Raw genomic sequence first — 21,508 nt, 5'->3', positions numbered from 1 at the left:
GGGGCGGAGCGGAACCGCCACCCGTGCCCGCAGGGTGAGCAGACCAGTGATCAACCTGCAGATCAGGCCCAGGGGTCCGCAGGCGTGGTAGGAGGGGCAGGGCAGATCCGCCGCCCACGCCTTCAAGGTAGGCAGACCTACAACAGACCGGCGGATCAGGCCCAAGAGCCTGCCGGCATGGTACAAACACCACCCTAATTGGAGTAGTGACAGAGCAGAGTGGCCTCCCTTGCCAGGAACAGGCCCAGCGTCCTGCAGGCGGGGTAGTCACGACACCCCAATTGGAGTAGGGGCAGAGCAGAGCCTCCACCCGTGCCCGAAAGGTGGGCAGATCTGCGACCGACCAGCGGGACAAGCCCAGTGGCCTGCCGGTACAACAGACACGTCACCCCATTTGGAGTAGGGGCAGAGTAGAGCTGCCGCCCGCGCCTGCAGGGTAGGCAAACCTGCAACCGACCAGCGGATCAGGCCCGGTGGCCTGCCGGCGTGGTACACTCGTCACCCCAATTGGAGTAGGGGCAGAACAGAGCCGCCGCCAGCTCCCAGAACAGGCCCAGTGACCTGCTGGCGTGGTAGCCACGACACCCAAATTGGAATAAGGAGAGAGCAGAGCCGCCGCCCGCACCTGCAGGAAAGATACGCAAGCAGTATGAAAAGACAAGGAAAGAAAGGACCACGAGCAATGCAGGTCAACGCAACTTTAGAAGAGGTAACAGCTGCAGCAGATGGAATGTCAGATAAAGAATTCAGGATATACATGCTTCAGATGATCTGGAGTATCAAGGAACACATTAAACAGCAAAATCAGACAATGAAAGATCACTTCGACAACGAATTACACAAACAAATCCAGGAAGCAAAGGATCAACTATACAGGGAGATAGAGGTTATAAAAAACAAGCAATCAGAAATCCTAGAAATGCAGGAAGCAATAAACCAACTTAAAAACTCAATGGAGAATACTACCAGCAGAGTAGAACACTTAGAAGATAGAACATCAGACAATGAAGACAAAGTATTTCAACTGGAAAAGAACATAGACAGCTCAGCAAGACTGTTAAGAAACCATGAGCAGAACATCCAAGAAATATGGGATAACATTAAGAGACCAAACTTAAGAGTCATTGGGATACAGGAAGGTACAGAGCTCCAAACCAAAGGAATGAGCAGTCTATTCAATGAAATAATACAAGAAAACTTCCCAGACTTGAAGAATGAGACAGAATCCCAAATCCTAGAAGCCTACAGGACGCCGAATGTGCAAAATCATAAGAGATCCACACCTAGACCCATTATAATGAAGATGCCCAACATACAGAATAAGGAGAGAATTTTAAAAGCTACAAGAGAAAGGAAGCAGATTACATTTAGGGGTAAGCCAATCAGGATAACAGCTGATCTTTCAACACAGACTCTGAAAGCTAGAAGATCCTGGAATAACATATTTCAAACACTGAAAGAAAATGGGTTCCAACCAAGAATTGTGTATCCAGCGAAATTAAGCTTCAGGATGGAGGATGAAATTAAAACCTTCCACGATAAACAAAAGTTTAAAGAATTCGCAGCTAGAAAACCATCTCTTCAAAACATCCTCGCCAAAGCATTACAGGAAGAGGAAATGGAAAATAACAATGAAAACCAACAGTGGGAGGTAGGACAGTAAAGGGGGGGGGAAATAATCAAAGAGGAAAACAAACAATGTTTAGTAACAGAAATAAACAAATATGGCTGGAAGAACAACCCATATCTCAATAATAACCCTAAATGTTAATGGCTTAAACTCACCAATTAAGAGACACAGGCTAGTAGAATGGATCACAAAACAAGACCCAACAATATGCTGCCTACAGGAGACGCATTTGATAGGAAAAGACATACATAGGCTGAAGGTGAAAGGTTGGGAAAAATCATATCACTCATATGGACTTCGGAAACAAGCAGGTGTGTCCATACTCATATCAAATAAAATAGATTTCAAGCCAAAGTTAATCAAAAGAGATAAAGAGGGACACTACATACTGCTTAAGGGAACCATACACCAACAAGACATAACAATCATAAATATTTATGCCCCAAACAATGGTGCAGCTATGTTCGTCAAACAAACTCTTCTCAAGTTCAAGAGTCTAATAGACCACCACACCATAATCATGGGAGACTTCAACACACCTCTCTCGCCACTGGACAGATCTTCCAAACAAAAGTTGAATAAGGAAACTATAGAACTCAATAACACTATTAATAACCTAGACCTAATTGACATATATAGAGTATACCACCCAACATCAAGCAGTTACACTTTTTTCTCAGCAGCACATGGATCCTTCTCAAAAATAGATCATATATTATGTCACAGGGCAACTCTTAGACAATATAAAGGAGTAGAGATAATACCATGCATCTTATCTGATCATAATGGAATGAAACAGAAAATCAACGATAAAAGAAGGAAGGAAAAAGCATACATCAATTGGAGAATGAACAATAGGTTACTGAATGATCAATGGGTTATAGAAGACATCAAGGAGGAAATTAAAAAATTCTTAGAGATAAATGAAAACACAGACACAACATATCGGAATCTATGGGACACATTGAAAGCAGTTCTAAGAGGAAAATTCATTGCTTGGAGTTCATTCCTTAAAAAAAGAAAAAACCAACAAATAAATGATCTCATACTTCATCTCAAAATCCTTGAAAAAGAAGAGCAAAACAACAGCAAAAGAAGTAGAAGGCAAGAAATAATTAAAATCAGAGCTGAAATGAATGAAATCGAAACAAAAGAAACAATTGAAAAAATTGACAAAACTAAAAGTTGGTTCTTTGAAAAAATAAACAAAATCGACAGACCCTTAGCCATGCTAGTGAAGAGAAGAAGAGAGAGAACTCAAATTACTAGCATACAGGATGAAAAAGGCAATATCACAACAGACACCTCAGATATACAGAAGATAATCAAAAATTATTTTGAATCCTTATACTCCAATAAATTAGAAGATAGTGAAGGCATTGATAAATTTCTTAAGTCATATGATCTGCCCAGATTGAGTCAGGAGGATATAGACAACCTAAACAGACCAATATCAATTGAGGAAATAGAAGAAACCATCAAAAGACTACCAACTAAGAAAAGCCCAGGACCGGATGGGTATACAGCAGAATTTTACAAAACCTTTAAAGAAGAACTAATACCAATACTTTTCAAGCTACTTCAGGAAATAGAAAAGGAGGGAGAACTTCCAAATTCATTCTATGAGGCCAACATCACCCTGATACCTAAACCAGACAAAGACACTTCAAAGAAAGAAAATTACAGACCAATATCTCTAATGAACCTAGATGCAAAAATCCTCAATAAAATTCTGGCGAATCGGATACAAAAACATATCAAAAAAATTGTACACCATGATCAAGTAGGATTCATCCCTGGGATGCAAGGCTGGTTCAATATACGGAAATCAATAAATGTTATTCACCATATCAATAGACTTAAAAATAAGAACCATATGATCATCTCGATAGATGCGGAAAAAGCATTCGACAAAGTACAGCATCCCTTTATGTTCAAAACTCTAGAAAAACTAGGGATAACAGGAACATACCTCAATATTGTAAAAGCAATCTATGCTAAGCCTCAGGCTAGCATCATTCTGAATGGAAAAAAACTGAAGGCATTCCCTCTAAAATCTGGAACAAGACAGGGATGCCCTCTCTCTCCACTTCTCTTCAACATAGTTCTCGAAACACTGGCCAGAGCAATTAGACAGATGAAAGAAATTAAAGGCATAAAAATAGGAAAAGAAGAACTTAAATTATCACTATTTGCAGATGATATGATTCTATACCTAGCAGACCCAAAAGGCTCTACAAAGAAACTATTAGAGCTAATAAATGAATTCAGCAAAGTGGAAGGCTATAAAATCAACATGCATAAATCAAAGGCATTCCTGTATATCAGCGACAAATCCTCTGAAATGGAAATGAGGACAACCACTCCATTCACAATATCCTCAAAAAAAATAAAATACTTGGGAATCAACCTAACAAAAGAGGTGAAAGACTTATACAATGAAAACTACAGAACCCTAAATAGAGAAATAGAAGAAGATCTTAGAAGATGGAAAAATATACCCTGTTCATGGATAGGCAGAACTAACATCATCAAAATGGCGATATTACCAAAAGTTCTCTATAGGTTTAATGCAATGCCAATCAAAATCCCAACGGCATTTCTTGTAGAAATAGAGAAAGCAATCATGAAATTCATATGGAAAAATAAAAGACCCAGAATAGCAAAAACAATGCTAAGCAGGAAGTGTGAATCAGGCGGTATAGCGATACCAGACTTCAAACTATACTACAGAGCAATAGTAACAAAAACAGCATGGTACTGGTACCAAAACAGACGGGTGGACCAATGGTACAGAATAGAGGACACAGAAACCAATCCACAAAACTACAACTATCTTATATTTGATAAAGGGGCTAAAAGCATGCAATGGAGGAAGGATAGCATCTTCAACAAATGGTGCTGGGAAAACTGGAAATCCATATGCAACAAAATGAAACTGAATCCCTTTCTCTCACCATGCACAAAAGTTAATTCAAAATGGATCAAGCAGCTTGATATCAAATCAGAGACACGGCGTCTGATAGAATAAAAAGTTGGCTACGATCTACATACTGTGGGGTCAGGCTCCAAATTCCTCAATAGGACACCCATAGCACAAAAGTTAATAACTAGAATCAACAAACGGGACTTACTCAAACTAAAAAGTTTTTTCTCAGCAAAAGAAACAATAAGAGAGGTAAATAGGGAGCCTACACCCTGGGAACAAATCTTTACTCCTCACACTTCAGATAGAGCCCTAATATCCAGAGTATACAAAGAACTCAAAAAATTAGACAATAAGAGAACAAACAACCCAATCAACAAATGGGCCAAGGACCTGAACAGACACTTCTCAGAGGAGGACATACAGTCAACCAAATGTCTGCATCTAAGAGAAATTTGGGATTCCCTGCTGATGCTGACTCTGTTTTTTGTTGTGGATTTTTTTTTTTTTTTGAGAGGAGATGGGTAAACTCTGTATTTTCATGAATACCCAAATACCCTAGGGACTTTGGTTTAGGTGATTTCAGGGTCACAATTTAAGAAAGCACACAGTGGAGACTGTTTACCAACATCACTCTCCTACCTCCAAGGCACAAAACTAGTTATGTACCCCAAATCAGTTTGCTCTCTGGGAATGACATTGGTACTAAGGACAGATAGCAGCCTTGGTGCTGTTTTCTAACTATCTGGACACCCATATCTTACAAAAGTTAAGATCCATCTCTGCCCTGCCATAGCTACCATGTTTGGGGGCACTTCCACAGCCTCATTTCTTAGAGTCATAAATAACTACTAACAATCAACACCAAGAACTAAATGGTGGACTGAAAAAACTAACTAGATTCGGACTGTGCGGCCACCAGATCTGCCAAACTCACAGTTCCAGCGAGGGGCAAAGGGGGATTAGATAATAAAGTATGTATGCATGAAGATAAACAGCTAGATCAGGCGGAGTCCTGCTCTCTGATGGAGAAGCAGATCTAAAGAGTTACACCAGCAATCTTTACTTATGTATGTCTCATGACTAAAGACTATGCAAGCATTATTCTTTAATTTTTAAATTTGTTTTAAATAGTTATAAATGACAGCAGAATATATTTATGCACTTTGATATATCATATGGGACATAATTTCTCATTTTTCTGAGTGTACATGTTGTAGAATCACATTGCTCATGCAGTCACATATATACATAAAGCAATAATGACTGTTTCATTCTAGTATCCTTCCTACCCCACATCCCCTGCCTTCCCCTCCCTTCACTTTCCTCTACCTAATCTAAGGTAACTCTATTCTTCTCTAGTGCTCCCCCCCTCCACTGTGAATTAGCATCCACATATTAGAGAACACATTTGGCCTTTGTTTTTTTTTGGGGGGGCGGGGGAGGGAGATTGGCTTATTTTGCTTGGCATATTCTCCAACTCCATCGATTTACTGGCAAATGCCATCATTTCATTCTTCTTTAAAGCTGAGTAATATTCCATTGAATGAATACATGTGTATGTGTGAATATATTAATTTTCTTTATCCATTTATCTGTTGAAGAACTTCTTTGTACTCAAGAAAGTTATAGAACTAGAAACATCTATGCAGCTTTTCCTCAGTTGCAATCCACAGTTGCAATGTGCAATGTTAGGAGTTTTGTGTAGCATTCAAGAAGGTCCACTGTTTAAAGTCACTGTTAAGCAGGCAGGCTCAGGAGAAGCAGAGCTGGTGAAACATTGTGGTTGTCTGGCATGAGAATTCCTCTATCCCCAGGAGCTATGTGCCTGCGATCAAGGTTGAAGCTGATAAGACTCTTACATAGAGCCTCCTCAGGCAGGGTTTTATTATAGCAGCTAGGCATCCCATGCCTTTAAACAGTAACTTTCTTAGGCAAGCCCACAGTCATGAGGTCATCAGAGACCCCCAATCCCAATCACTGCTCTCCCATTCTCTGTCACTGCTCTCCACATGACTGTCTTGAACTTTACATATGATTGGAGTTTTCTTTTTCTTTTTCCTAGAAAATATTGGGAAGAGTGTTTATCCTCTTGAACTTTGGAAGCTCTGACCACGGCTAGTATGTTCTTATCACCAGAAAATCTGGGACGAGGCTAACTTAACCTTGGAATCAATAGTGTCACAGACCCTGTCTCTAGAGTGGGGGCTTCATCTGATTTGTTGACATTCACTGGCAGCAGCCCCAGACCATTTCCTATAAGAGGATCTGTTTGGGGGCTGGAAATATAGTTCAATGGTAGAGTGCTCACCTTGCATGCCCAAGGCCCGTTATTCCATTCCCAGCACCATGAAACTAAAATAAAATATAGGCACTAAAGACTCTTCTCAAAACTGCAGACTGCTTGGACAGTGGTTCTCAACTCTGTATCAGAATCTGCTGGAAGCTTGTTCAGAGCATGCTGGCTAGCCCACACTCCCAGTTTCAAACTCAGTGCATCTGAGAGGGGGCAAAGGCATTTGTACTTCTCACAAATTTGGGGTCATGCTGATGCTGATGGTCTGGGCATCTCGAGGAACATTGTTGTAGCCATTAATTCTGCTCTGCAGTCAAGACTTTTGGACTCTCACAGCTGTGATAAAATATGAATTCTTTACTTTAGTTCTACCTTGGAGAGAAAAGGCTTAGCCATTTAACTTTTGCTAATTATGTCCCTTAAAAAGTAGTCAAAGGATTTCTGGTAATATTTCTAAGCATGCTTAGATAATAATATTTTTTAAAAGTAAAAGTGTGAATAAATGGAAGGGCATTGAGTTCTTAAAGTATTCCACTTGTGTCACACATTGTCACTCCAGAGTTCAGAAGACACTTTGCAATGGAACATTGTTTTCACTCCATGTCTGGTTGCAAGGATAACCATTGAAAAACTGACTCTCTTTAGTCTGAAAACCAGGAGGTCTCAGTTAATGAGACATTGCACATTTTGAAATTTAGTTCTTGGGGGACTTCTCCATGTGTCTCTTATTTAATATACAATAGTACTTAAAAAAATCTTATACTGGATTTTGACAAATCTTTCAGTGTTTCCTAAGTATACAATTAAGTGAGATCTCTTTGCTTCATTTGTGACCGAGGAGATTCTCTGGTCATATTCAGGTCTTCTTAATTTTGCAAATTAAGAAGTGCAAATAGAAAGTAATGCAAATTTCTTCAGTGACTCTGGTCAATTCTTTAAACAATGTAGGATAAATATATGTTGTTCAAAGCTCTAAAATATTTAGACTTTTAGAAAATGTTTGACTACTGGTCTGCTAAAAGTGTAACTCCTCTTTACCCCAAGACTGATGGTGGGTCGCTTGTCTGGCCCTTCATAATAAACATTTTCTGCTAGCTACTGCTGGCTTTTCACTTGGAGAAAGTAGTGTGAAAACCAGATTTAATCTGTTTACAGACAGCCTCTGGGAAGGTGATCATTTCAAACTTTGTGCCAGACCTTTGAAATCCCATAAGGTGACCACTGGTATAGCAGACAATTCTGCTTGAAACTGCACAGAAAGGTCACATTTCCTGCCCACCTGTAGGCACTGAGCCAGATTCAGAAGCTGGAGAGTGGACAAAGGGAGCTTTGGTCTCTGTCTCATGATTAAAACTCCATCTCTTATTACAGGTATAGTCCTGTGAACATTATGTGTTCAGGAAAATATTCTTTCTTAATTTGCAAGTAGCCTACATTGCTGTTTAGAAGTAATAGTTGTCCCTAAGAGACGAGTATGTATGTATGTGTCCCAATAGTTTATCAGTTAGTATTTCCTTTGGTTGCAAGTGACAGAAAACATCCTGCTCTACTGAAACTGCATTTAAAAAGGTCCAAGGGTAAATTCACTAATTCATGTTACTTTTTAACTCAGGGGCATTCTAGGTTCCAATTTGGCTTGCTCAAGAGCTCAAATAAAGTCATCAACATGATGTTTCTATCATTTCATTTACTGGCCTTATTAGTGGAAGAGCTAAGAAATCTTCTGATTGCAATAGGCAAGGTGGCACCTCATGGTGGGAGCATATGGTAGAGCAATGGCCAGGAAGCAGAAAGAGAGAGAGAGGAAAGAACTATGGTACCACAATTTCCTTCAAGGGAACATTCCCAATGACCTGAAGACCTCCCACTAAGCTCCACCTCTTAAAGATCCCACAACCTTCCAATAGCACCACTCTCAGGAACAAGTATTTAACCCATGGGCCTTTGGGGGCACATTCCAGATCCAAACTATAGCAGACTCCATCTTCCAGTGACTTCTAAAATCCATTCTTAAACAGATAGAGCTGTAAATAAAACTCAAAAGAGATGTCCTACTAAATAGCTGTAAAAATCTATAATTCAGAAGAGGAAGAGAGACTTTCTTTCCTTTCTCACCGGGAAGCAATGTCATGCTGAAGTCTTTAGGACATCTATTTGAACTAAATATGCAAAATAACAAACACAAATCCCTGTCTTTGAAAACTTGCAAGAAGATTCTGTAATCAACTTCTGATCTTCTGGTTAAAGACAATGGATTGAAAATACACAGTTAACTCTATCCCTTCCTAAAACATCGCTAAATTGACAGAAGGGAATTTTGTATAGGCCCACAAGTTCCAAAGAAAAGGAAAAAAAAGGAAATTATAGGAATTTAAATTTTTTAGCTGAAAAGTTAAATGGTAGCTCATTTAGAAAACCAAAGAACACTGAACCCTAAGCTGTAGCTGGAAAAGACAATCATATTTTCACCACACAATGCCCCTGACCCCAAATGGCTCAGAAAAATGATGGCATCAGGTGACCCTAGAAGCTTGGGTGGAGGTGAGACTGAATAAGGACTGGTTAAAAGTGTTTAAGACACAAAACCAGACTCTCTGCTTCATCCTATACCAATGGGCAACTGTCTGTTTTCTATCTAGCAGAACATTGGTAGTTCATTCTCTGCATGGAGTAACAAGTTGGAGGGACATGAATTCAGTAGAGAGCTGGGAAACCCTACTGAATATTGAAACCCCACAGCCATCCTCACCTGGCCAGCTTCCAATGGTTGGGCAGCCAGACTTGCCTTCCAAACAGAACAGAACCTGACCAGATGAAAATTTACAGATACTGATGTTCAGCCATGCAGATGTTTTTAACCTCCAATGTTAAAGGTAAGCAGAAAACCTAGCATCACCAGACATCTAAGTCCTGCCATTCAACTCACTGTTATGTAGCCATTTATAAACATTTTTCCCTCTCTCTCTCTCTGCCTGAAATTACAAACTCCAAGAAGGCACCCGACCAGGATTCACCAGTGTATATTTGTTTAGCTCAGAGCTACTCAATAATGGGTATTTGGTACAGTCTTGCACACATGGATGAGTGAGTGAGTGAGTGAATCATGGCTGAAATCTGAAAGAAACAATGTGGCAGAAGCTGGTTGATGAAACTAAATGACCCACTAATTTGAGTGTTTATGAGGGACTTCCAGAAATATTCAGAGGTGAAGGCACTTCACAAGTGGATTGGAGGTCCAGTGTGAGCAGAAGCATAAATTTAGCTACATTGATGTTAACAAGACTTCATTTTAATATTATACACAAGCTACTGAGTGAGGTCACATTTTGGGTGACTTTGATAGCATTGTTAGTTTCCTGAATGGTTTCTATGTGTCAGCTTCTTGGCAAAGCTCAGTTATGATACCTTGCCTCTCCACACCTCACACCCGTGCTGGGAATAAAACCCAGGACCTCATGCATACTAGGAAGTGCTCTACCACTAAGCTACATCTCCAGTCCTATGTACATTTTTCTAGTTATCAACTTTACACTAATATGGTAAAGCATTTATTATTCCCATTTTATAGATGAGGAAACTGAGGCTCAGAAAGATTAAGTAATTTTTCCAAGCTAACCAGTGAAAAGGCAGGGATTCAAACACCTGTCATCTGACTCCAAAACCCACTCTGCCTTCCCCACCCTACAAGGTGTCCTTTCCACTTATCAGAACGTATACAGACTCCCACTAAGTAGTCATGAAAACATGAATTTGTTTAGCATTCTCCTTTGACCTATGAATGTACTGTAATTTATTTAACTGGATTTCTAATGTTATGGAGTTAACGATTCCTTTTTTTTTTCTTTTTAATGTTACAAATAACACTACACAGAACAACCCGGCACATAAAAATCTTGTGTGCTTCTCTAATTATTTCCTTAGGATAAAATCCTGGAATTGCTCTGACTTCAAAGGCTATAAACATGTTTAAGGCTTTGATAGGTCCCGTCAAAATGCCACAGGGAAAGTTTGTACACATGTACACTCCTGGCATCTCTGTATGACACGCTATTTCATTATGCTCTTGCCAACACGAGGAATCAGTAGTTCTTTTTGGTCTTTGACAGTCTGATGTAAAACATGGTGCTGCTCTTTAATTTGCATTCCATTGATTGATAATGAGGTTAAAAGCATTAAATACATGTTTATTAGATTTTTGAGACTCATTGGCATGCCCTTTGTCCCTGTGTTCCTTGAGTTATTTATCTTTGCTCATTTGCAGTAATTCTTCATGTAATAAGAATACATTTTACTTATATGTAAAAGAAAATGTCATTTCCCTTCATTTGCTACTTGTCTTTAAAGTCTCCAACTCTAACAATCTCTGGGATTTACAAATCTCATTTTATAAAAATGATTTGTTCTCATGTTGTGTGGATAGACCTAATAATATTGAGCTTGAGAAGACACGTCTGTCAATGAGAGGGCAACATGGGCTTTCTGGGAAATGGAGTGGAGATGTGTGTGAGTGAAGGCTATAAATCAAAGGACTATCAGTCCATTTTTGTTGAAAAGTACAGAAAAGAAATGGACTGTGTATAACTGAAGAGGGAAGGATGGTGGAATAGGGAAAAAGATAAATGGTGTCAAAAAGTCATGAATAACCTTGTTAAAATCTTCATATCTACCAGGCAACAAATTAAAACATAGCTGTCTCTCAGGGTCCAGGATCTCCCACTGATATCAAAATCCATGGATGCACAAGTCTTATATGAAATGGCATTGTATTTTCACATAACTTACACATATCCTCTTTTTTAGCAGGGGAAGGCAGGTACTGGGGATTCAACTCAGGGGCCCTCAACCACTAAGCCACATCCTCAGGCCCATTCTGTATTTTATTTAAAGATAGGACCTCACTGAGTTGCTTAACGTCTTGCTTTTTGCTGAGGCTGGCTTTGAACTGGAGATCCTCCTGCCTCAGCCTCCCAAACCGCTGGGATTATAGGCATGGGCCATGGCTCCCGGCTGTACATATCCTCTTGCATACTTAAAATCATCTCAGAGATTATGCAATGCCTGGTACAATGTAAATGCGATGGAAATCGTTGTTATACTGTATCATTTAGGAATAGTGACAAGAAAAAAAAAGTCTATACATGTTTCATCCACAGTTGGTTGAATCTGCAATTCCCAATAAGAGAAAGGACTAACTCTATAGGGCACCAAGGAAAGAAAAAGAGAGAGACAACCATTTTCTTAATTTTTATTTGACTGATATAGAATCAGTTCCTTTGAAAAGATCTTTAAAAGGTAGCTTCCTCCCACTGTGGGCCCTCTGCATTGCTTGATCAGTTTACAGATTTGTATAGGTAACCCCAGGGCAGAAACAGCACAGGCTCTTACACACCAATCGGATGTCAGTAGCTTGTGACCCACTCAGGGCTGCACGTTCTCAATTGCAAAATTCTATTTATTTAGATCAACTCATTTTGGCAACACAAAGGGAATTGTTTTTATTTTATTTTGTTCTTAAACTTAGAGCTTGCAAAGAAAGCACAAAAATCATCTTAGAAGAACTGAACCATGCATAGAATGAACTATGTACCACTTACTAAGTAACCACAGATAATAGAAAGGTGTAGTGCCATACTTACTTACTCTTAACGTTTGCAGAACGTGTAGGAAAGGCCCAGATAGTGTTGTTTTCCTCAGTCAACATCCTCATATTTTCTTCATCCACACATCTATCCCACACTATTTCCTCCCTCGATATGAGTTCGCACTTTAATGTTCCTGCCTTTAATTGCAGTCAATTCCCATGCTTTTAATTTAGTCTCAAAATTGAAGCATATGTTTTCTGTCCCAGCAGCCATTGATTTGGCTAATAATCTTTTCATCTGCTACTAAAATGCTAAAATTCTGGATATTCCTTTTATTCCAAAGCAAATGTGTTCTGCCTTCTTAAAAAAAAAATAGCTGTTTTTCTATTCTGTAATGGAAAGAGTTTTATAAATCTTCTTTTTTTTTTTTTAAGAAAGACAATACACTTTAGCCTAACTTTTTCTCCATCAATTGTGTAAAAATTATTTCTCTGGTTGTTTCCCAAGCCACACTGTTATTTTTACTATATGCAATGCCTGGTACAATGGAAATCGTTGTTATACTCTATCATTTAGGATTTAACTAAATGATCCAGTATAACGATACAGATAATTTAACTATTCTGGTGGCTACACTAGGATTTTTTTGTTGTTGTTGTTGTTGCAGGGGGTACCGGGGAATGAACTCGGGTACTCAACCACTGAGCCTGACTATACTAAGGGTTTTGTAGAGCAAGTAGTCTTTCTTTTCCTTGGCTTGAGGATCCTTATTTATCAAGGTGATAAATGAGAGCATGAAACTGATTTTATGACTCCCAAATCCTTCAGACAAAAGGTTGTTGAGACGTGAATAGACATCGGATTGCTCTATTCTGATCCAATCGGAACCTTTCTTCTTTCATTAGGTGGTATGATACAGAGGGTTAGTGTGACACCGTGATGCCATCTTTCAGGCATTCTCCCGGCTCAGACAAAAAGAGAATGGACATTTAGGGATGGGCACTGTCTGTGTGGAGTCAGACATATCAGCGATCTGTGGGGTTTGGACAAAAGTGACTAGCCAAAAGAGGGAAAATTGCCGCTCAGTGATGGTAACCACACTTACAAAACATTTCTGGAAGGATACATTGCTCTGTTACCTAAAATTTTATGAACCTAGTCAGTTTCTTAATCATGTTCTCATGATTAAATTCAGACTACAGAAAAATGAGGGGGAGGCTTTTTATAAAATGAATCAATAGGGAAATTAGATTTGCTTTACCAAAGCTCAGCTTTGAGCCATGAGCAAACAGACGACATATTTGCTCCATGGAACCAGATCATCCTGGGACCCAGACTCCAGCTGAAATCAAGGTGGCACTGATTTTAATGACTAGTAACTTTTTTTGATGGTCTGATTTTATTTATTATTGACTTTGCTCTTGAGACCCCCTCTTCAACCTGCCTTCCACCATTTCTTTCTTGCTAATAGAAAATCTATTTTGCTCACCTTCTTCTCAATGATCAGGACCTTCAGGGAAGACAGAGACCTTCTTCAGCCTCAAGGGTTGACTAATGTCAGTGAGTCCAGGTGCTGGCAATTCCTTTGGCACTGGAATATTTCAACAGTAAGGTCCGAGAACTTTCCTTATAATTTAAGATACTTTTCATTGGTGTTCTCTTACTTTCAACTGTAAGCAGCTTTCTGTTACAGTTAGTATATAGTTTAAATACTGTCAATGAATAGACTCCTTCACTATTTTATTATATATTCATTTTGTAGCATAAAAAATTACTCAAATGTATCCAGTAACATGAAATTTTTCAGTGATCTCATTAATAACAGAAAACTTAGCCCAGGGCTATGGTTATCACACAGTCACTCAATTTCAAGAAAGTGAAATTTAGTCTCTTTTGTGTGCTGAGATCAAAATTTAAATTTTTATTTCATGTTCAAGTCTGGAGTTAGCAGCACACTGTGATCTAGCATTGCTAATTGAGCTTACTCAGCTCATTAAATATTATTACTGGGATGTTTGCAACATCTGATATAATCATCGTGTATTTAAGAAGTATCTCATAAATGAGATTCTGTTTCTGGTGGAAGAGTTTCCTGTGGAATTTGTGCCATCACCTTTTTATGAGCAACCAATGAACTTCTTAGTGACTATTAGGATGAACCCAAGTGAAATGGTCAATATTATAGGTTAAAAAATAGCTGAGGACCTCAATTTCATATGATTCACCTATAAGATCTATACTTACTCACTCTTCATGTCATCACAAACCACTCAGAAAATTTTTAAATGTAAAAACCTTGCCTTAATAAAATCGATCATTTCTGTGCCATCAATCCAGTTTTTTAAAAGTCTCTCCATCAATGACTCATTAGGTTCATTTCCTTAAGTTTTTATCAAGGTCAATAGTCCCATAGTTTTTCCCTGATATTGTGCTATGTCTGTCACATGAAAGCTGAATTTTTTGTTTAAATTTCTCATGTTATAAAAGCAATATGATAATAATTTTTGTCACATTTACCTGACTGACCAGGTCATAAGTATAATTATAGCCCAAACCTTCATTCTCTCCAACAGCTGAATTTAGATGTCCCCTGTGTCAACCTTTGAATGCATTCATTGAAGGAGCTGCTTGCTCACTTTCAGAATCTGCTCTGAACTGAATTTTCAGACAAGGGTACCATTATCTTTCCATTAAAGACTGAATAAAGTTTAATAATCTTTTCTCAGATTGTCTCTTTCTTCATTACCTGTAAAGGCACAATTTACATGTTGCTTTGGGGGCAAATGATCAGACTTAGGTTTAGCTTGTGGAAAGTTCTGTGAAGCATGTTCTGGTAGATCCATGAGGTGAGCCCCTGCTACTAAAGCTAAGACCCTGCTTGGTTCTTGGGAGAGAGATGTTATGGAAACCTGAGCCTTGTCCTACTCACCCTGTCTGACTGCCTATTTGGTGGCATGCTTTCTTTCTCCCACATTCTCCTGCCATTGTCATCTGCCATGAGGTGACAGCCAAGGGGGAGTCCTTTTCAGATCCTGTGCAAACTGTTCAAATGTTTTTTCATTTATTATCTATTTATTTATGATACTAGGGATTAAAGCCAGAGACACTCTACCATTGAGCTATATCCTCAGCCTTTTATATTTTTTAAGACAGGGTCTCATTAAGTTGCTAAGGGTCTTAGCTGAGGCTGACCTCAAACTTGCAATCCTTGTGCTAAACAAACACTATTTCTTCATAAACTTAGCCTGCCTCAGGTATTGCATGAGAGGAACAGAAAATGGACTAACCTAGCTCCTGAGACTGTTGTGTTAACCATTAACATGTACAAAACCTAACTTAGGGCCTGATATAGTATAGATATTTGATAAATATTCATTAAAAATGAAAACAAGTTCTTTATTGTGATCAGGTCAACTCTCTTTCACATCATTTGAGCCACATGAAATTATTGGGGTTGGGGGATTTTTTATTAGTTCATTACAGTTAGATATAACATGAGGGTTCATTCTGACATTAATTATACAAGCCTGGAGTATAATTTGGTCTAATTCAGTCCCCGCACTTCCCCTTTCCTTCCCTCCTCCCTCTCCCTCTTCCACTCCCTCTACTCTATTGATCTTCTATTTGTTTAGTGTGTGTGTGTGTGTGTGTGTGTTTGTGTGTGTGTGTATTAGTGCATTGTAGATACATGAAGGTGAGATTCACTAGGGCTATATTCATACGTGTACACAGAAAAGTTAGGTCAGATTCATTCCCTATTCTTCCCTTTTTCTGGTCCCTCCACTGCTCTCCCCTCTGAAATTCCTGTTTTTGTAGATTAAGAATTGGATGTTGGCAATTTCAGACAATTCAAAGTAGTAACAAAGGGAGGCCCGACAAATTCAAGGCCATACATTGAAAAATTGGGTTGCTCGCTCTTTGCATGTAGCCTATTTATCAAGAAAGACCAGGTCCACGCTGTTGCTATGGCAGTGGTGGCATGACTGATAACCTGTGTGCTATCTGCAGTGTACCTGATAGCATGCACCATGTGACTGAGAAGTCAAGAGTCCAACACCCCTACCAACAGGCTGCCTGACAGACTGGGCAGTGCCAGACACAGTCCCTCTTCTCAAGTTGGCTGCATGCCAGGTGCGCTCCCCTGACCTGAGCCTGGAGATAACATTGGCAGAGCCGACATCTGGTTGTGACATGCTGTCTGCCATCTCATCTCTGGCCTCCCTAGACTCATAGAGACCTTAGGGGTCACCAGTCCTTCCTATGCCTTCATCTTAAAGATGATGAAATTGAACTTTGAGTGATAATTGTTTGCTCAGGGTCACCCAGCTGGTCCAGGGTGTCAACCCCTGAAATGACACATTTTGTTGAGGAACTCAGACTCTTCTCAGATCTTTCTGGGTATGAATTTCATGCCCTAAAGGTCTAAAGAGATATTGGCGCCGGGCATGTTCTGGTCAGCAGGATCTATCCATTTCAGCAACAGCCTGCCTGTGGGTGCTTTCTTCTGACCTGGACACAGTGCCGAGGGGACCTTCCTATTGCTCTTGCAGCTGCATTTAAGGGAGGCAAGTTCTCCCTGGGAGGCATTGCCTTCAGGGTCAAAGTGTCTCATTCTGGGATTTTTGAGCAGTTCTCTTATTTGTCCTCACCTCAAGCTTCTGTGGATCTCCTGTGGGTCTCTCCGTTCCTGACCTGGGTCTTCCAGCTCTCTCTGTAGATTGATCCATGAATCCACAGTTTGCTTTCCGACTGTCTGACTTCTAACTTCTTCACCTGATTCACCTTCTCGGTCTGTGCCCAGTTCTGAGTCATCATCTCCCCTTCATACCCACTGCACCCTTCAAGCTTTGCTTCTGATTTCCTGTCTCGATGGCCTCAGCAACCTGAACCCCAGGAAAACAGCAGAGTGCCCCTCCCTGGAAAGCCTTCCTGTACTACTCACCCTCACTTCTCCTGGGTTGCCACTCAGCCCCTCAGAGCACATGTGGTAACATGGAGGTGTTGCTGATCACTGACTGCTTCTGCCACTATACCAAAATACTTACATTTTCTTTCTTACAGTTCTGGAATCTGGGAAGTCCAAGGTCTAAACACCCTTATTTGATGTCTAAGAAACCCCTTCTGGCTAACCCTCATATGGCAGAAGAGATGAAAAGACAGAAGAGCCTAATTAGTCCCTTGAGCCCTTTTATAAGGACATTAATCCATTCTGGAGGGCAGAGCCCTGGTGACTTTGTCACCTCCTGAGAGTCCCATTTAGTCCCTTTTAATAAAGTCCCATTGGGTGTAAAGAATCAATATATGCTTAGAGGAGGCAACATTCATGCAAACCACAGAGCCAATAATTTCTTCTATTTGTATCACCCTCTCTAGTTTACAAAGCACTTATCTACACACACACACACACAAAAAAAAAAAAATGAAAAGCATCTAGGGTCCTGAAGTCTGAAGGGTTGTCTGGGGGTGATTCCCTAATGTTAACATGCAGACCAGTACTGGGTATGAGATAATTTTAAATTATCATGGGCTGGGGTTGTAGCTCAGTGGTAGAGCACTTGCCTACATTGTGTGAGGCACTGGGTTTGATTCTCAGCACCACATACAAATAAATAAAGTAAAAAGGTCCATCAATAACTAAAAAAAAATATTAAAAAAGAATAAAAAATTCATTCAATTAAAAAAGACAACACAAAATGAAACATAAAATAAGTTTCAACTTATTGGCTCCATCCTAAAAATCTGATTCATTAGTTCTGCAGCTTGCAAGAACCTGTGTATCACCTGTACTCCTCGTGGTTTTGATGAATGGCCAGGTGTAGAAACCACAGTCTATCTGCATCTCAGAAGGGTAGTTAAGTAGCTCCCAACTAAATAACTCCTGTGTCAATTAAGTGTCACCTGTGACCATTTTGTTGTTGCATATCTCTCATTGTTAGCAAGTTTATCCTGGCCTGAGCCAAAACCAAATATGAACCAAATGGGTAGAATTCAAATAAGTATAAAATGAAATGGTTCCAAGGCTCTTGTCAGCACCTTGGGAAATCTCAACAAATGTCAATCGTCTCTCTCCCATAATTGTATTTTCTTTTTATTTGGGGGGATTTTAATATTATAGTTGATCAAAAGACAATGAAGCCATAATTTTATTGTTTATGCAGCAAGAAAACTGATGTTTAGAAACAGGAAATGAGGAAATGAGAGATTTGTATTTTTCTTCCTGCTTCTCATTCTGTATTGACTCAGGTCTTCATAGAGATCAGTTCCTTCTTCTACAGAATGGAATAAACATTGGTTCAACCAAAGGCAAAGTCCAGTTGGCATCACTGAGAAAAAGCTAAACTGGGTGCATTTCAGTCACATGCCACAGTGGTCCCACAGGAGGGCACTGAGCGTCACAGAACACAGAGGTCACGATGGAATAGAAGGTACATCCAAACCTATCTGATCAGAGGAGATTAAACTCCTTGCTGCAGAACCAGGAAGACAAGTCACTGTGGGGTTTTATCATGTTTATTTCTGTAGAAAAAGGGAAAAAGAATTGAAAAATACTTGGAAACTTTTCTTTTTTTCTTAATAGAAGAAGCTTAAGAGAAGCCACAGTGGCCTGTTGCTTCTAAAAGTATATTCACAAAAAACAGGTGCTAAAATGAGCTTCATTACAAAATAATTCTCAGATGTAGTTTTGATTCTGGTAGATTCCAGTAACCCTTTGCTGTACCCCCAAATACCCTGTTCCCCTCAGTGCAGGAAGCACCGTTTTCGTGTTCAGAGGTGCTCGACCTGCAGTGTGCATATGAATGAAGTCTGGATTTTTTAAAGTGTAGCTGCCCCCAGCCTACCCCTGGAACTTCAAATTGGCCCTAGTGTAGAGATGGGAGCTAGCTTGTCAAAGCAAACAGGTGATTTTTTTTAATGAACAATGAGTGTGGCAAAACCCTGCTCAAACTTCATATTTCCAAGATTTGTCTAATAGCGGAATTGCCTAGGATGTTTGGTTAAAACATGAATTCCCATGCCTACTCCAGATCTACTGAATCAGAATGGGCCTTCTGGTCTGTCGTATCGCCTGGAGTCTGTTAGTAATGTAGATGCTCAGGCCCCACCCCAGAACCATGATATCGGAATTTACCCTTTAACTGATCACAGGGTGACTTCTGTGCATTGGAAAGATGGAGAAGTGAGGCTTCTGCTCACTTGTCTAACTCGAGGCTGCAGGCCTGGCTGCACATTAGAATCATCTGTTTGTAAAATACAAGTGCCCAGGTCAGGAGAGCACATGGAGGCAGGTTTGTTGTTATTGTTGTTTTTAAGTTATGCTAACATGCTGCCAGGGTTGGGCAGCCACTAATTAAAGAAGATGAGTAAGAACAAAACTCCAGCGAGACACAGGCCACCATCAGGCATGGCTGAGGCTGTTTGTTACTTCAGCTGCCACCCACACCTTCTTCACACGCGGTGAATTCATCTCCTGTTTATGATACACATAGTCTATAATAAGGCAGACTGAAGTTCTGTGCTACACACAGGTGCATAAGTTAGAGAACTTAGGATTTACCAAAGAACGGTTCCAGGAACGCAGAGCTAATGGAAGAGAGAATGTGACATGTACCAAAAGGTTTTTGGCAAGTTCAGACTTATACCTGCACGTGTACACATGGCCACACACACATGCACGTATATTCATGCATGAGTGCATACCCCTACACACTTTTTTTTAACAGGGAGCAGTACAATTTAACAAAGATTCTTATCTAATAAACTGAAAGGCAGTGTAGAATCTGGGTAAGTGAAGATGGGAAAATGGTTGCTCATTTTATCAACAACTAAATATAAAAACCGTAATAAGCCAGAAGGAGTCAAGTATTCTTCAGCTTCAAACTCTCATGAGGTTGTCTTTATGCACATGTACATACACACACACAAACACACACACACACACACACAGCACTTTTAAGCCGTCCTGGCTGAATCTTCTCTCACAGTGAAACTTGAATCAAGTCAACTTGTCTACCTCCACCCCAATGACCCCCAGCAGAACGGGCAGCAGTGACCAGGCAATTATAAGCTACACCAGTCAAACCTGTTCCTAACCAGAGATCTCTGGGGAGAAGAGCAAAATCTCAATAAAAATAAGCGTATTCACTTAAGCCACCAGGGTTTGGGTCAAACAGAAAAGATTCACCTTGGCAGGTGCACCCTGAAGAGAGACGGTGCAATGCAAGGCAGGCAGAGGAGTCTCTTGCCCTCAAAGAGGAGAAAAAGAGTTTCAGGGAATCTAGAAATGTACTGATAGGCCAGTGCCCACTGCAACCCCAGATAAGGACAAAAACCACAAAGAAACCAGCTTCATTAGAAAATACAGAAACATGAGGTTGGGTCAGAATCCTTCAAAGACAAGTTACAAAGCAGTCTGGACTCAAATCCTTGCATTTCCTTTGCCTTCTGGAATCAGGAAGGTCAAGGAGTTTCAAAAGCAAGAGAAAAAGTTTTAAGTAGGTCACCTCCCCATATAGGACCTTGAGGAATTGTGGCTGCTGGAGGCCGGTGGCTGGTGCCAGAGCCCACACCCCTCTCCATTTGATCTGAATCAGGTTGCCTTTTTGTTCTGTCAATGAAACTGGCAGACTTCCACCCACAAACACTGCTGGACAGGGCGCCAGCCAATGCCTCTGTACAGGGAATCTACACTCGCCAGCAGAGGCAGAAGCACAGCAGGCAAGTGACCAGGTTTCCAATCCAACTTCCATGACAGTAGACATCCTCTTTACATATTTCAGTTGAGAGTATAAATACAGTTCCCACTTACTTCCGGAGTCTCTTTTCCCTCTCTCCTCTCATGGTAGTGGTCACGTGCCAGCTGGAGTTGAACTGGGTAGGAAGTGGGGTTCATGGGAGGGGATGGTGGAGGAGCCCTTGGGAGTTTTTTTCCTGGAAAGGGAGGCACACATTTTTTCCCATCCAGAGTTAGTGCCTCTTCTACTTAATTTTCTTTATCTCCACACTGCACTTACTTCAACCTTCAGGCTTATTTAACTTTTTAGGTTTCAATTTGCTCAACCCTTTGATCTTTATTG

This window comes from Marmota monax, unplaced genomic scaffold (assembly GCF_021218885.2).
Source record: "Marmota monax isolate L192 unplaced genomic scaffold, Marmota_monax_Labrador192_F-V1.1 WCK01_AAM20220418_F8-fsc00066, whole genome shotgun sequence".
NCBI classification, from domain to species: domain Eukaryota; kingdom Metazoa; phylum Chordata; class Mammalia; order Rodentia; family Sciuridae; genus Marmota; species Marmota monax.
This window is presented reverse-complemented; position numbering follows the sequence as displayed.